Genomic DNA, 16135 nt, shown 5'->3' with positions numbered 1-16135 from the left:
AGGTTCTCTTCGCAAGCAAAAGGATACTGGAAACCTGTCAGAATGAGATAATAATCCCGTTAGTATGGGAACCAAACAAATCTCAGCTTCAGGGAAATGAGGTAAGCCCATGAGCTCGTCCGTGTTCTCACCTCCCGAGCAAGATACCCTCAATACACTCTGAAAAGGGACAGGTAAGTAAGCTTTCAAGAAATTACTGGCCACTCGCTCGTGTTGTACGCTTCGTTCTCTCGTCCCTGTTCTTTTGCGCTGTTTTAGAATGTATACTACGACACAACGGCGTAGCATAACCTCTAGCAGGTTGAAGGCCTCGCCTTCAAAAAAACGGGTCCGCGATCCATGGTCTCGACCGATGAGTGACAAATCCAGTCTCTTAACAACACCGGTTTATTCCGGATAAACAAAAAAAGCAAAACAGAGACACATAAGGCGCTACTGCGCTGAGAACAGGCTGTTCATGCGCGCGACAATAGAACACCAACGGAAAGCGGGAAGAATGTCAGGGCCTTACCGCGGCGAAACAACACACACTGCGGAGCGAATAAAACGAGCAATAGGACCAAAGCACTAACGGCGACACAAGAAAGATTGCTCCTCGCGGCCCAGCAACTCACAGAAATACGCCTAGGCTGTTCCTGCAGGCACTGCTTCCATCTTCGCGTCGGCGATCTTCTTTCGGTGGTCCGTGCACACCCTGCTGGCCCATGACGCTCGCCGGTTGCCCCGCGCCGGCCTTTCCGCCGGCGCCAAATAAGCCCTGCGCCTCGCTCCTGACGCGCTTATCTACCCTCGTCTGTCGCCGCTAACATCACGCCCCCCAAGATTATCTGCTTGCTCATGCGCACTCGCGCTGCCCGTGCAAACACAATACAAATGGAAAGACGCGCGTGCGGTTTAAAACACCTAAAGGGGCTGCGGAGCCCCACAAGGTAGGACACTAACTGCCTTGAAAGCGACCTGCTCATGATCCGAACAAGTTTTATAACACAGCTAACGTTAGCCGGTGGTACCAGGGCAATCCTCAAACAGGTGTAAACGGCATCGGTATGGTGAAGAGCTTGTGCATATAGTATGAATTTTCACAGAAATGCAAGATATGCATGAGGATACAAGAAGAAAGGAATTTCAGCGACTGATTGACAAAATAAAACCATCCTACAGAGCCAGGCATAATCCGTGTGGCCGAATACGCCATTTGGATTCAAGAACTCCATATCTCCGACCATGCGGATATGCTGAAATCCACCGTGTATCAGCTGGAAAATAATGTTTCACCATTATCGCCACACGTTTTTCCAGAACAAGTGCTCTAGAAATATTCTTGTATGTGGTCACGTACAAGATTATTTCCAACTATTTGCCGACGTTTCGCACTGCGCCTTTGAGAAGCTTCCCAAAGATTTTGTTGGGAAAGCAACACTACGTTAGTCGCTGAGCCATTTCGCGGAGCTCTGGAAAGGCCAAGCTGCGCATGCGCGAGGAGCGGGTGATGTCACACGGCGCACAGCTGACACGCCGGGGCCGCCGCCGCGCGCTCTCCATCGCCTCGCCGACAGAATCCCCCTCTTTCTTGATGCGCAGTAGCAATTGCGCATCGCCATCTGCGTGGTTTGTGGTGTATGTATAATGCTGGCGGCGCGCAGCAGTCAGTAAGCACTCATCCATGGAGAAGGATAGTAAGGCGGCTTCTGAAGGGCGTAGGAGAGCTGAAAAGTTTAACTCTTCAGATCCCAAAGTTGTTGCTTCGGAGAAGGCGATTGAGCAAACATAGTGCGACGAGATGAAAGCCAAACTTTCAGATGACCCCAGAGCAACCTGAAGAACGTGTGGCTAAACTGCGACGGAGACGAACTCTTGCTTAAAAGTGCACCATGACACTTCACTGACCACAGGGCTGTATTTTTATCGATTGTGCGCGACAACCAAGATGAAATCTGAAGAAAACGGTTCCATAATCATCATGTCTAGAATTTTCAATGACGCCATACGTTTCAACCGTAGCGAAACAAGTAGGCCAGGCATAGCAAAACAGCAAGCATAGCCATGCAGATGTTGCTTTCGCAATGCTCCAGGTTTAACGAAAGCTAAACCACAGCCAATTTTTTTTGGGGTGCGGGTGCGCAATCTTCAAAAGAGAAGTGTTCGGTTGCACGGCAGTCTGGCAGTCAGTGTCATTATTTTTGCGCACACACGTTCTTTAGTATTGTTATTTTCTCGAAGGAGTCCAAATTAGAATCATGGACGCGAACATTCATTGCATACCCTACCAAACACATGACAGTACTCGATTCTTGGATATTGGATCACCAAATACTCTGTATTGACATTTGACACCGTGTAATTAGGTCCTCCACATACTGATTTGGTCTTGTGGAATAGCATATCCGTTTATGTCATCGCGATGTGATCCATATTTAAGGTCATAATATTTGTTAGCTACGAAATACAACTGTACAAACAAAGTTGAGCAGGTAAAATTTCGCTGAGGCGGAAAGGTGTGACGGACTTTTGGAGCATAGATAGATCAAAATATTCACGCACGCCAAGAAAATATTTGTTTCATTTCGTCTTTCCCTTCTTCCGTCATGCTTGCCTTTAAAAGCTGTAAATTGCTGGAAATTGTGGGGTTAACATTATTATGCAACATTGCATCTAGTAAAGACGCTGTAGAGAAATTCTAAAAACAAGACTTTTGAGTTCCGTGGTGAGCGCTTATACCCAAAACACAAGGGCAGACTTGGTGTTCTGCCTGCTTTGAAGCACGTCCGATACGTTGTGATCTGTTTTAACTTTTATATATTTTTATCTTATTCCCTTCAAGTCAGGGAATAAACTTCTTCATGATTAACATAAGCACTTGAAAGCGACAGGAAAGCAAGGAAGACAATAGATTATTCTCTGTCAGAAAAGAATATTTTATGGAGACTGCATACTTATGCAGCAGAAAGCCAGAGGAAAACCCTTATTAACAAAATCGCTTAAAATCTCCTTACTAACTCAAAGCAGAAGACAGGATTGCGAGTAATAAAAAAAAAGGTGAAAAGAAGAAAAACAATACAAAACTAACTGTTGTGGGACACTGCTAGCCACGAAGTACAGTATCCTTTCACATGTCTTTATCAAGAGCTAGTTGATGAACGATGAGCCTTTCCTTTTCTTCCAAGTTCTTCAGTTATTCCAGCCTTTGGGTATCTAGTATCCCACACTCTCGACACACGTGTGTCTTACTCCACGTATACATTAGCGAGTGGAGATTGCACACAAATCAAAATCTTCTTAGCCAACACGTGCTATCAGAATACTGAAGGTCATTTTGTGCACTTGGTATGAACAAAAAACCTCGAAGGGGCTTTTGTTCATACCAAGGGGGCCTCGAACAAGTACTTGTTTAGCTTTCTCGAATGACTTTTGAGGGAAAGGCATAGAACTATACCTAGGATAAAAATCTTTGTTTTTCGTGGGCTTCCAAATTGACTTGCAGGATTCGACTAAATTTTAGGTGGCAGGCCCTGCAGCCTTCACTCAGCCGTTTAGCCGTTGTCTGTGGGAATACGTCTTTAAAAAAGTCTACATAATCGCCGCGCATTTTTTCCAACGGGGTATTTATGAGACTCGTTTATATACAGGAACGAGTAATATAAAAGGTTGCAGGCTAGCACCCTGCATGTATACCTGCCGCTCCCTTGAGCTCATCATTAAAAGTCGTCGTTATACATATATGGCTGCTCGCAGAATGCTGCTGTGAGCAGATGTGGTAAGAGGGGCGGGTCGCATACGTGAGACCATCAAAGGTGGCGTGCACTTGCTAGCGTTATAAAAATAATGCAAATGCCATCTCAAGTCAAACTCATTACCACAAGAATTGGTCTAGTAAGTTAAATGCCTTAAAGGCCAGCAAAACATAGCGAAGCACCAGCTTAAGGAGAGTAGCAAATGCTAGTGTATATAGTTTTCATGTTGGCAACTATGGTTAATAGGCTGTAGTATTTTAATCAGCTCCGACTATACTTGTTCAAATAGGACTTAAGCTAATTTTTTTGCGAATTTCCGGCATGCCTAGTTCTCTTATATGAGTGACGCTCGCCGCATTTAGATTTTGTGTTTGGAATTAAGATTCATAGGGTGAAGTAATTTTCATGTACTGAATTTTTTCTTTAATTCCTTCTTACTTATTGCTTGCTCAAGCAGGAAGAGTTCTGGTTTTGTCTGATGACATTTTCTTTTTTATTTAAAATAACAATTTCAGTTTTGAGTTGCTGTGAGGATTTTGTGTTTTGCAGTTAATTTCATTGCTTTTTGATGGGATGTTTGTTTCCGCGTGTGGCACTGCATACGTGATGTTTTCTCGTTTTGAACACCCCCACCAGTGTAATGACAGTTGGCTATGTGAATATAGTAACACTGAAGGCGTAAGGAGCATAAATTGCGCTACATCAGTCTAACCTTATTTATGGCCCTTCAAAAGGGGTCAGTACGGCTGAATATACATCATATATTGTACGGCTAATACAAAGTTCACGTTAAACTTGGAGCAAAAAGTAGAAATAATAAGAACACAAAAGGCTCCAGTACAACACTTTATTAGGACATAAAAACACATCTATCAGGTTCTATCCACGCCCACAATCATTACTTTCAGTGCTTCAGTTGCAGATACTTATCGAGCCACATTATCGTGTCTATCTCGAAAATAAATCTCAACCGCATCAAAAAAAGGCATTAAGCGTATGCAAGACTTTGTCTTTTGTTCGTACGCTTCCCACATCATCGTTATCATTTTTATTTTTTTCCTGTCAAGGATCTCTTTTTCTCGAGAAAAGACTCACACTTTGATGTGCGAAATTCATTACGGTATAGTAACAGTTATCTTAATTTTTAGAATTTTTCACGCGTTCCCTAAGTTGATACATTTACCTGCTTACTTTACACATCCCATTCCTTAGCCCGAGGTGGATTTTAAAATATTCAGCTAAAACAGCGAGCTGCAAGCTGATCTTACACCTTCCGTACTGCACTTTATTCCAAAGAATATTTTGCACACCACTTTAGCAGGCTGCTCATGTATGCCGCAAACTCGGTGCTTTTAGTGATCGTAATTTATCAGCGATGCGCCACCCGTTGGTGCGCTCACTCTCAGGCACCCTTACAGTGTAGGGGTAGCTGTTTTCGCGGTCTCGAAGAAGATTCCCTGAATCTGCATAACAAGCTCAGTCGGAGTGCAGCTACCTTTACTGACATAATCGGGTGCTGGTTAGTGCCCACCTTTCGCCTGTTTTGTCCACAGAAAGGGTCTGAGTCAGAGTTAAGTATCAAAACAAACTTTATACAGCAAGAGATGATACAGAAGATTTCGCTCTTACACTTAGAACACATGCATGAGGTTCACAAAAACAAATGCAAAGCATACAACTAAAAAGGCTTTATACAGATTCAACAGTAAGGCGTCCGAGGACGTCTCTTGAAGGAAGTCTAGGAGGGCCCGGAATGCCCGTGAAGACTGGTGGCAATGGGGGAAGAGATCTTCCGAGCTGCGAGAGGGAAGACCCACTTGCTGACCAAAGGCGAAGACGCTGGGTATTGAATGCAGATATCCTCGACACGGGAGCAGCAGTTGCATTCTCTGGAGGTGGGCTACGGCTCAGAAGCACCCCACTCAGTATTTTATGCTCCGCATTGTGATCAGCCCAGAGTAACAAATCGGGCACTGCTCACACGCCAGGCTGCCTGGCTCAGGGCTACAATTGCTGCAAATGTCAGGCCAATCATCACATATGAAATAAAACCAGCCATCCCGAAGAAGCTTGGCGTGGGCATATTGCCCGATGCCAAACCTATATTCAATTCGAGCCTTCATTCACGTGATTCGAAACAGATGTTATTTCTATTTTTAAGAAAGAAACTCGTGATATTTAACGTCATTGTAGAGTGTGAGGTTTGTTTCATGTTTACTTTGTTCACTTGCAGAAATTCAGAACAGCAATCTTTATTAGCGTTATTATCAAGCCTGTTTACCTCGCTTCCATAATAAATTAGCAGAGCAAATAACTAAAACAATTATACTCCAGTCGACGAAGCAATTGCCTAAACGTTGTTTAATTTGTAATGAATTTAGATGCAGCATGTCGATGGAGGAGAAAATCAAGGCGCCCGTGTGCTGTGCGATGTCAGTGCACGTTAAAGAACCCCAGGGGGTCGAAATTTCCAGAGTCCTCCACTACGGCGTCTCTCATAGCCTGAGTCGCTTTGGACGTTAAACCCCACCAAACCAAACCAAACTAAACCAAAAAGCAATGCTAAGTTAAGTGTTTGTGATGCAGGTTCGCATGCAAGAAGGCGAGCATGCGCTCTCCTGCCGGTAAAGCACGCATGCTCAGTATGTCCAGCATTCACGAGTTCGCCACTTTCTTTTGAGACATCGACGAAACGCCGACATGCATAACTTTGCAAGTGATTGAACACCTAATACTCCATTGGCTTATGGCGGCGAGAAGCAATGGAGCTTGCGAAAGACAATAAGATTGCTAATTTTCTTACTAACTATTTTACCCACGCTCGACACATTGCAATTCCTCTTTTAATTTTCTTGTTAGATATATTTCATTATACAATATTGATTATTGCTGATTACTTCTTATTTTATTAAATACTATCATGTTTGCAATGCTAAGTCTGCTGCTAGACAGTATGCGACTGAGCACCTCTTTAGAATTAGTATTGGCATGCGTAATTCTCCACGTAAGTCTGCTGCTAGACAGTATGCGACTAAGCACCTCTTTAGAATTAGTATTGGCATGCGTAATTCTCCACGTAAGAATAAAATCACGGTAAAGTTTACAGGCTGCAATTCAAGACGACTAAAACACCTATCACGTAGCGCTCGTCCATTTGGCAGCGTGACATCATGTCGCCAGGTGACAAACTTGAAACTTCAGCCATTCTCTCTTAAGCAAATATTCCACTGGGCCTTATTTCTTGTTTTAGCGCTGTGTTATGAGTCAAAAAATATTTCTTCGACTCCAATGTACCATAATTATTTTCTCTTCAGCTGCGTGCGTGCGGCATACTGTAAACATTTCACAACTTCCTACGCATGTTATCCTCGGCGGGAATTGTGTGATATATAGTATACATTTTAGCTAAGCACACTTTAAAGACAAAAGCTGGGCAAGTTGCCTATTATTATTTGTATTCAAACAGCACGTAAAAGACGAATATGAAATAAACACACGAACACGAGCGCTGACTTTCAACTGAGACTTAGCACGTAAAAATGAATATAAATTTTCCCTTAAAATTAACCGTACAGAAAAACCATGCAAAGCAACGCTGGCCCATCACTGCTTCATATCTTAATCCTCAGAAAACATTCCCTAGAGAAAGACAAATTCATGAATAACCAGTGACAACGAAGGTTTGCTAACGAATGCAGAATTCCTTTCTCCTTTTTATACGTTTCTACTAACTTTCTTATTTTGTTATCCTTATGCTTAAACATAACATACGTCTGATGAAGCAATGTAGTGCAGGTGGGTTCGTTTTATGTACAATTCTCAGCTACGTTCGAGCCGCCTGCTTCTCTTTAGAATTAAATTGTTCCCTCGGGCGGTATTTTAAAGGACTTCCTGCCTGACCAACATACCATGCGACGCACGACAAGGGATTCGGTATACAATGCATTTGACTCAGTCAATCCTTCATTCAGCGTAGTTAATAGAACAATTAACTTTTTTCTTCCTTTCTAATAAGGGCACAAGCCTTTGTTGCACAGAGGGACAAATATTGGCTAATTTCCTCCGAGAACAAAGCACAACGTTAACTTCAAAATTGCGCTCAAATTTGTTCACAATCAAGGAGGCAGATTTTCTATACTCCGTTTCATACATCAGGTGTACGCGGCGAAAGCAACACAAGTAGTCAGCAAGAAAAAAAGGATGCGTATCCCTACGCGCTCGTTTTGTGGCTGCGGCCACAAAGAAACCACTCGCGAGTGGTTTCTGTAGAAAGAGGCTCTATTACGAGCATAAACGTTTGCAATAACTTGCTTCGCGTGCCTAGATATCTTCCCAGTGCAGATCGTGCAGAACAAATCTGCAGCGAACAAGCACTCTAGGTCACTGCTTTGCGCAGCGCGGAGGGCACAGATGGCAGGGTTGCGGTGAGCAGCGAAAACGCGACACGAACGAAAACGACAAACAAAACATACAAATTCACCGAATCCGATCCTTTCTCCCTAAAATAGGTGCTTTTTATGAAGTTGATGGCAAATGTAAGATGTATTAAGCTTGCCGACAAAGCAACTGTTATTTCCTTTCGTAAAGAGCAGGCACTATTTTTCATCGCGGATGTGGGGAGCGCGAACAAGAGCTCTAGCTTTGGCAGTGTTGCACTTGATGCATGAAACGGAGTACAGGTGTGACGATTGGATGGTCGGGGGAAATGATTGTTTCTAAAATGAAATATAACAATAAGCGTGAAGCAGGACAGCACCTCAAGACCACAATTATTCTATCTATTCACTCGGTACATCATCGTCTGAAGAGAGTGGGGCGCAACTTTTAAGTTGACCTTGTGTTTTCTGCTCGCGGGAAAACAGGCATTATTTGTCCTCCCGTACAGCGAAGACGGGCTTCCCAATTAGGAAGGAAGACATAAGGTGAGTGTTCCATTAACCACGCTAAAAATTGGCTTGACTGCGTCGAATGCCTTTTATACCGAATTCCGCTGTCTGGATGCGCACGGTATGTTGGCAATGGTGAATTCCAATCGCAGAACCAGAGCGGTTCTCACACTCCGCAAATGAGGATCTGGATCCCGCGTTGGGCATGAGTCCCTACTTGCGTTTGGAACACTCGTGCTTCGGTCGGAACAAGTAGGTAGCGTTCACGAACTAACAGAGAAAAACCTTTCATTCCTTGCGGTTATCTAGCTGCGCTTCGTGTACGCGCGTGTCGTTTGTTTACAAACGTGCCACCGATAAACGTTGCTCCCACTGCTTCCTTGAATGATGCCATCAACATTTGGTAAGATGGAGTCCAAAGACAGACTCCTCCCGCTCTAGTAATGTATCGCGGGTAAGATACATCAAGAGAAAAGAAGTGGAGGCTTCCCTCCTCGCTCCTACACGTGTCGCCTGTTTACAAACCTGCAACCGATAAACGTTGCTCCCACTGCCTCCTGAATGAGGCCATTACCAGTCTATACGCGACTATTTCGTTCATGTTCACAGAGCCTAACGCAATCTCAACGGTGTTTGGCACTTTTTTGGAATCAAACATCGCCGCGGTGCACAGAATCAGAGCCGCAAATAAATTACCTCAGTGCTACGAAATATAAGCACGCAAAATGTTTTGCGGCATAGTTTTGCTGCCGCTTTCCGAGCTGAGGCTGCTCTCGATTTGCTGTCTCCACGGACGGGAATTTGCATCCCTACAGTGGAAAGTACTCATCGTCAGCTACAAAGAGCAGGCGGAGCCGACAAAGCTATGGGGAGAAAAGCGCGGCCCACTTCTGTCCCGGCTAATTCTAAGAACCTCCACGCCGTGGAGGTGCAAGTGTAGGAGATAAGAGGGAAGCCTCCACTTCGTTTCTCGTGATCGATATATCTCTTTACATTTCTTCGGTATATCCCTTTTGATTTTTCAACTGTAGCGCCACCGCCTCCCCATGCCCGTCGCACGTCCATGTGTGTGTGTGTGTGTGCGTGCGTGCGTGTGTGTGTGTGTGTGTGTGTGTGTGTGTGTGTGTGTGTGTGTGTGTGTGTGTGTGTGTGTGTGTGTGTGTGTGTGTGTGTGTGTGTGTGTGTGTGTGTGTGTGTGTGTGTGTGTGTGTGTGTGTGTGTGTGTGTGTGTGTGTGTGTGTGTGTGTGTGTGTGTGTGTGTGTGTGTGTGTGTGTGTGTGTGTGTGTGTGTGTGTGTGTGTGTGCGCGTGTCCGTGTGCGTGTGCGTGTGCGTGTGTTTCGGGAGCTCATGGCACACGCTTTGCCGATGTTGCCTTGAGTGACGAGACTTTGCGTATCTGTTCGCTTTGTCCTGTTTGTTTCTCAACGTACTCGTAATTTCATCATGTCAGTGCAACGTCAACTATGGCGGTGTTTGGTTTGAATCCGTGACGTTCGAAATCTGCCCCTATCTCGTGAAACCAGCCCAGCTCGGTTTCGCTTGTGCGACTTGCGCCAACCACCCAGCGTTTTGAATCCTTTGTGCCTCGACGCATTACATTCGCCATGGTGATTACCATTTTTGTTCGAGATCATCGTGTGCGAGGGGTTGGCTTGCCATTGGTTTGTTAGAGAATGAAAGTGAGATCCTGCCCGCACTTTTTAAGATTCCTAGGAGCCACTGAACTGCGCTGAGTGTCATCTCTTCTAAAACTTGTTCACATATACAACTCGAATAGACGAGCAGAAGAGCCCGTACGCCTTTGGATACAGTGGATGAGCACAGCAAAAACACTACATACACTGACCTTTCGCTCGTACGTGATAAATGTATTTATTTTATGTGTGGTGCGTTTTCACAAATATCACGCTATTCGTAGAACAGAGATTCAGCTCGCACCGAAATTTTGAATAAAAACGTCTAATTGTTGAGTAGTGTATTTCCGTATTTTCTTACAGTTTGGGTGAACGCTAGCTGTTCACGAGCGAGTTCGCATGCATTACATGCGTATACGCAAAAGCTAGCACTCTCAAGCTCTCTTTAGTGTACTTTTTTGCATAATTTGTTATTGCTTTTGCGAGGAGAGCCCGCTGAACGTAGTGTTTGGTTACTGTGTGCTTTCCGGAGATCGCACTCCGTGCACGCGCATGCGGGCAAACGAGCTGACTTTAAAACCCTTCGTCTGCATTGCCCTTGCTGCTGCGAGCTGGTCGTGTTTTAGACATGACACTGCGAGGAGCATCCAGCAGTAATGGCGAAATAGGCGAAAACGTGCAAAGGCGGCTCGCGCGTGCGCAAACGCGAGTATGGCGTGCGATCTCCGGAGAGCACCCATTAACTTTCTCCCCTTCCAGAGCGCGTTTGGAGGCGCTCGGCTATGCTATCAACCCCTCTCCCCGCACCAAAAATGGTTCGGTCCATAGTTGGGCCTCTAAAGCTGTAGGGCCTAACTGACAGAGGAATTGATGCTATCGCGGTAATCCGTGACTCCTGGGAGGTGTAGGAACTTTTTCCGCCTTACACAACGACGACGACACGCATTCGGAAACGAGACAGGCAATGAAGGAAAACTTTTCGCAAACGTCCGGCCGACTTCGCCGATTTCGGTGCAGCGGTCTAGGCTGCTCCACACTAACCTTGACTCGGGAATCGCTCCCCATCTTCGGTTGAAAGGAGCGATACGTGTTTTTGGATCTGCATTCGGAATACCGTTTCTCCGGAACAAGCAGAAAACGCTGCTCTGGAAGGCTCCAACTCTGCAATTGGAATTCGCCATCAGACAGAACATTGTCGAAACGACCGCCTGAGGACACACTTTAATTCTTTGGAAAAAGCAAGCAGCTAGAACCTAGCTCTGCACTGTAGACAAAACGAACACACGTGACCCTATTGCTTCACCATGCGTCTGTTATGTTCAAAAATGAGGATCAGACAGTAAGAGAATTAACTGAAGCGCATCACATTCTGAGGGCCGTTCGGCGTGCGTTAGCAAACCTTCGCTCTCACTAGTTAGCCGCGAATTAGCCCTTCTCCTGAGCATGTTTTTGAAGTTTAAGATATGAAGCAGGATCAGACAGCGCTGCTTTTTCTACATGGTGTTTTCTTGTCGTTTCATTTTGCTAAAAAATGTACGTACTCATGGGCACGTAATAAATGTTCAGTTCTAAAGTCAGCGCTCATATTGTGCGTGCTCTGCGTTCGTCTTTTTCGCACTGCTTGAATATAAAGCCCTCAAGGTCTTGCCTCCTTGCTGCCTGGAGATGAAACGATTAGCGAAAGCATGCAGTAAGTGCAGGAAAGACTAATTGTGTGTGTTGTGTAAAATGAAGTGCTGAGAGCACCTAGTATTTTATACCGAAACCGTTATCAAATCAAGAAAATTGCAGTCAAATGATCTTCGGAGATCGTTATTTGCGCGAATCATTTTATATATCGGAATTCCCTATTATCTAAATTTCCAAGTGCTTCTTTCAGAAACCGGGTAATTAGCACTGGCTTTTGGTGAAGTTTCATTCCCAGAATTGACACCCATAATCTTTATTATCTTCATATATTTCCTTGTTAAGGACTTAATTCACGCTGTATTGAGGATAGGTTTCGGTGCTACTGAAAGCTGTAAAATTTGATGGTATTAACTGGGACATGTTAACTAAAGTGTAAGAAGGTTTTCAGATGTCCAATTTAAAATGTACCCATTAATTTTGAATCCACCTGTTTAGTAATAAATTCTCGAAGTAAAAGTTTAAAATCTGCACTGTCATAACCATTTTATGTGACGACGAAAAACACAAGGAAAATATGCTCACAATTTCTGCCGGCATATTTCTTCATTTAATGCAGTAATGTAGTATACACAGTGGTAGTAGGCACCAGCTGACCCCGTTGCCTCGTTTCGTAGGGATTGTTTCTTACGCAATATATATGAACCTATCCCTTGCTCAGAAGAATATAAGTGGCTTTGAGAGAACTCGGCTCGCCATATTTACGCTTTACCACCTCTGACAGTGCTTGCTGTTTGTGACATTCCAGCATGCAGAAGGCTCTATTAATCGCTTTCTTGCTTACCATCGCACACGTTCGGTGCGTGCCAGTGGAGACTACGCAGGCGGCTACGGATTATGATTATGAGAATTTCTGCGGTAAGAATCACGATTGCGATTGAGAAGCAGTTATCACTACTTATTTGTTCTAAATACTATAAAAGAATTTTCAACGCAGTATCAGCCTGACTGCACTGACAGCAGGACGAAAGACCCCGCATTATACCTCGGAATAACGCCGTCCTGTGCCATATTAATTTACATTATTTCTGCAAACCTTCTAATCTCATCCACCCGCCTAATTGTCATCCATGCTATGTTTGCCATTTCTTGAAATACAGGATTTTTGCCCGTAAGTAACATTGATTGTTTTGCGTTTGCACACTTCCCAGCCCATGCCCATTCTTTATTTCGACTAGAATATTGTCAACTAGAGTTTTTCCACGGACCCATTGCATGGTTTCTGTCTGTAAGCGTGACAGCTGTATTTTTTGTTTCATAGGAGTGTGCTCTTTCCTCAATTAAGGAGAGCCATTTCATTAGTAGTAGTAATAGTAGTATTAACACTTATTGAACAGAGGTGTTTGGGACAAGCAGGTGCCTGGGTGCTCGCTGGGCCCCACTACATGTGCATGCTCCAATAAAGCATGACGTAAATGTTTGCGTTTCTACCCATAAATTATTACCGGTAATATGCAACTCACACAGATATGTGTGTACCGAATACGTCGACTTCTTTACCTCTAACATTTTTTACTAATAAAATATTTGTGACCACTAGTCTAGCACTATATAAAAGGTACGTAAAAGGAGAGTCCAAGGCGTTGCAGCTGTAACCGATGGACTCTGAGGAAGAAATTGTTTTGGTCATGTCTGACCGTCTTCGGAATGGGTCGTATTTCCCGAATAAAACGCGAATTGTGCGCTGCCTTTTACAACATTCGCCTTAACGAAGCATGCCAAATGTAAAGATTAGTAATATCAACTTTTTGGCACTGGACGACCGCAAAAAATTGTTATATTCAATGACAACTTGAACAGCCTGTCTAGTGCGTTCAACTCACCACTCTTAAAGCGTTGTTTGGAAAATCATAGTTTTAGAAGTATAGATGTGATTTATAAGACATATGACTAAAATGGAAGAAATAGGGTTAATACATATGAATTTGCTATTAGACATGTTTTTTTTTTTTTTTTCAAAAGAGAGATTCTGAAAAAAAATTGGCAGGTCCATGATTTTTGTTTTCAGTCTGAGATATGAACCGAGCTTCCTAAAGGTTCCTTTATACATCTTTACGAAGCAAATGAGGAATTGAATTTTCGTACTCAATGTAACACCTATCTTCCTACGGGTTTTATTTTCTTGCCTAAACAGATGTCGATAGAAGCCTGCAACTTTCTTTCCTACAATGCATCGAGGGAAATATTCCATTGGTAAGATGCATTAAGCAGGTTCTTTATGCATCTTTGTAGCCACGCGTAATAAATGCAAAACCCAAATTTAATTGCCTATAACCGTTCTTAACCTGAAGCTTTATAGACTAAAGCGTCGAGGACCTGATGTATAGATGAATAAAACCACATCAACAGGCAAGGTCCTTCAGAACTTCATTACCACCTGTTATCACGTGCCGTAAGCTGGCTTCGCCTAAATGTTCTTCATTAGAGAGGCTTACTAGACGAGTGGACTGGTCGGTGTTGCACAAGGCGCTTTTCATAAATCCGCGAGATTGCTTTAAATAACGAAGCTTTTTGTGTGGCAACCTCTTCGCACAGTAATGGTACATTAAGTGACGAAACACTCCAAGAGGCTTTCTGAATCACTTGCAAAGTATCCCTCTGTAATAATATTTGAAGATAGGTCTCTTCCAGCACGGTGAAGTGGCCGCAAAATATTCATTAGTGTTTTCTGTTGATTAGAGCTAGCAAAAAACTTTATTGGTTGCGGCTCTCTAGCATAGGGAAAAATGGAACTGAATGCTGAAATGTAAAGAAAGCCCGTTATGTTTAGAAATACCAAACTCCTGTCGATTACAATGATGTTCGCCCTCTAATTCACTTCTCAAGTGATTGCAAGTTATTAGGGGAGACGAAAAGAAAAGTAGCATCGTTTTTGCTGATGTCGTCTACTGGTGGCCACCGCCAAATGCAGCTACGACACTTTGTTTTGGAGCTGGTGCTTCGCGGTGCCTTTAGGCTGCGCATGTCGCTACATAACTACAGATGTGTGCATGACCTATCGGAACACTTTTTTCTGGATCCCAAATCCGCTGAGCACACAACAATGTATTCGTTAAACTCATATTTCAGTACAAGGCACTACTGGAGAAAAATGGCACAAATAGCGAGGCTCTACTGGACAAAATATGCAGTAGTCGAGTAAGTACATATTTTCGCACCATTAAGGCGAAAGCCTTCACAGTCTTGCGATCGAGTGTCCATCCGTGCGTGCATGCGTGCATGCGTCCGCGAGAAGTATCACACTGCGCGGGATTCGGCGGAGTCAATGATGTAATCACCTGCTCACGTCATAGGTCATGACCAGAATTTACATCAAAACTAGATGTGCACCACCATGACGTAATATTTGGTAATGACTAACAAGCGGAACTGACGTCATCATTACGTTACATCAGGCCATAATCGGTGACGTCGGACGATTCACGCATGCACGAAACTGACCCCTCCCTTCGGGTGTCCTATCCATGCGGCCGCGCTGTACCTTTCATTTGGCGCTTGCTCAAGCGCCAGAAGACACAGCATACAGAAGCAGATGCAGTAAAGCAGGAATAAGCGGCGTTTCAAATTTGTTTGCAGCAAAGAATAGGCGCTTTATCTGCCATACTTCTCGGACACCTAACCGCGCCTTAAGTGAAGGGAGAAAGGTACGAGTGAAAGAAGAAATAGACAAAGAGATGCCATAGTGGAGGGCTGCGGGCCACCGCGCAATAGAGGCTTTCCCCTCTTTGCACTTTAGGGATACAATGCGCCCCCTAGAATTTCTGTATTATCGTGCATATCAAAGTATCCATAAAACATGTATACATGCCTTGAATGGACGGATCTATACAAACCTATCAATGGCTTACAAGCTGGCAGGGTCGGAAGTACAGTACTTCGAGCCACCGAAACTTGCGTGTCTGCTATAAATAATGACATCTGATTTCATGTAAGGTTTTCTGCTGCATTTTTTTTGTAGGTCCGAAACCTTTTAAATATGGCAAATCAAATGCTCCTGGCTTCCAGCAAGTATTCCAGTGGTCTCTCTGCGCATTTTGCTATGGTGCCTGCGAGGACGAATATGGCATAAAGGACGTACACACTATGCACATGGCGTCCACTCTAAGTGCTAACACTCGAGCCGGTGGTTTTAAACCACCGTTGGATCCCACTTGGGACATGCGGAGCATCACGTGAGGTCCCTCTCGGCCCTGGGTC

This window comes from Amblyomma maculatum, chromosome 8 (assembly GCF_055883805.1).
Source record: "Amblyomma maculatum isolate TAMU_Amacu chromosome 8, ASM5588380v1, whole genome shotgun sequence".
NCBI classification, from domain to species: Eukaryota; Metazoa; Arthropoda; class Arachnida; order Ixodida; family Ixodidae; genus Amblyomma; species Amblyomma maculatum.
Note: the sequence above shows the minus strand (reverse complement) of the source record.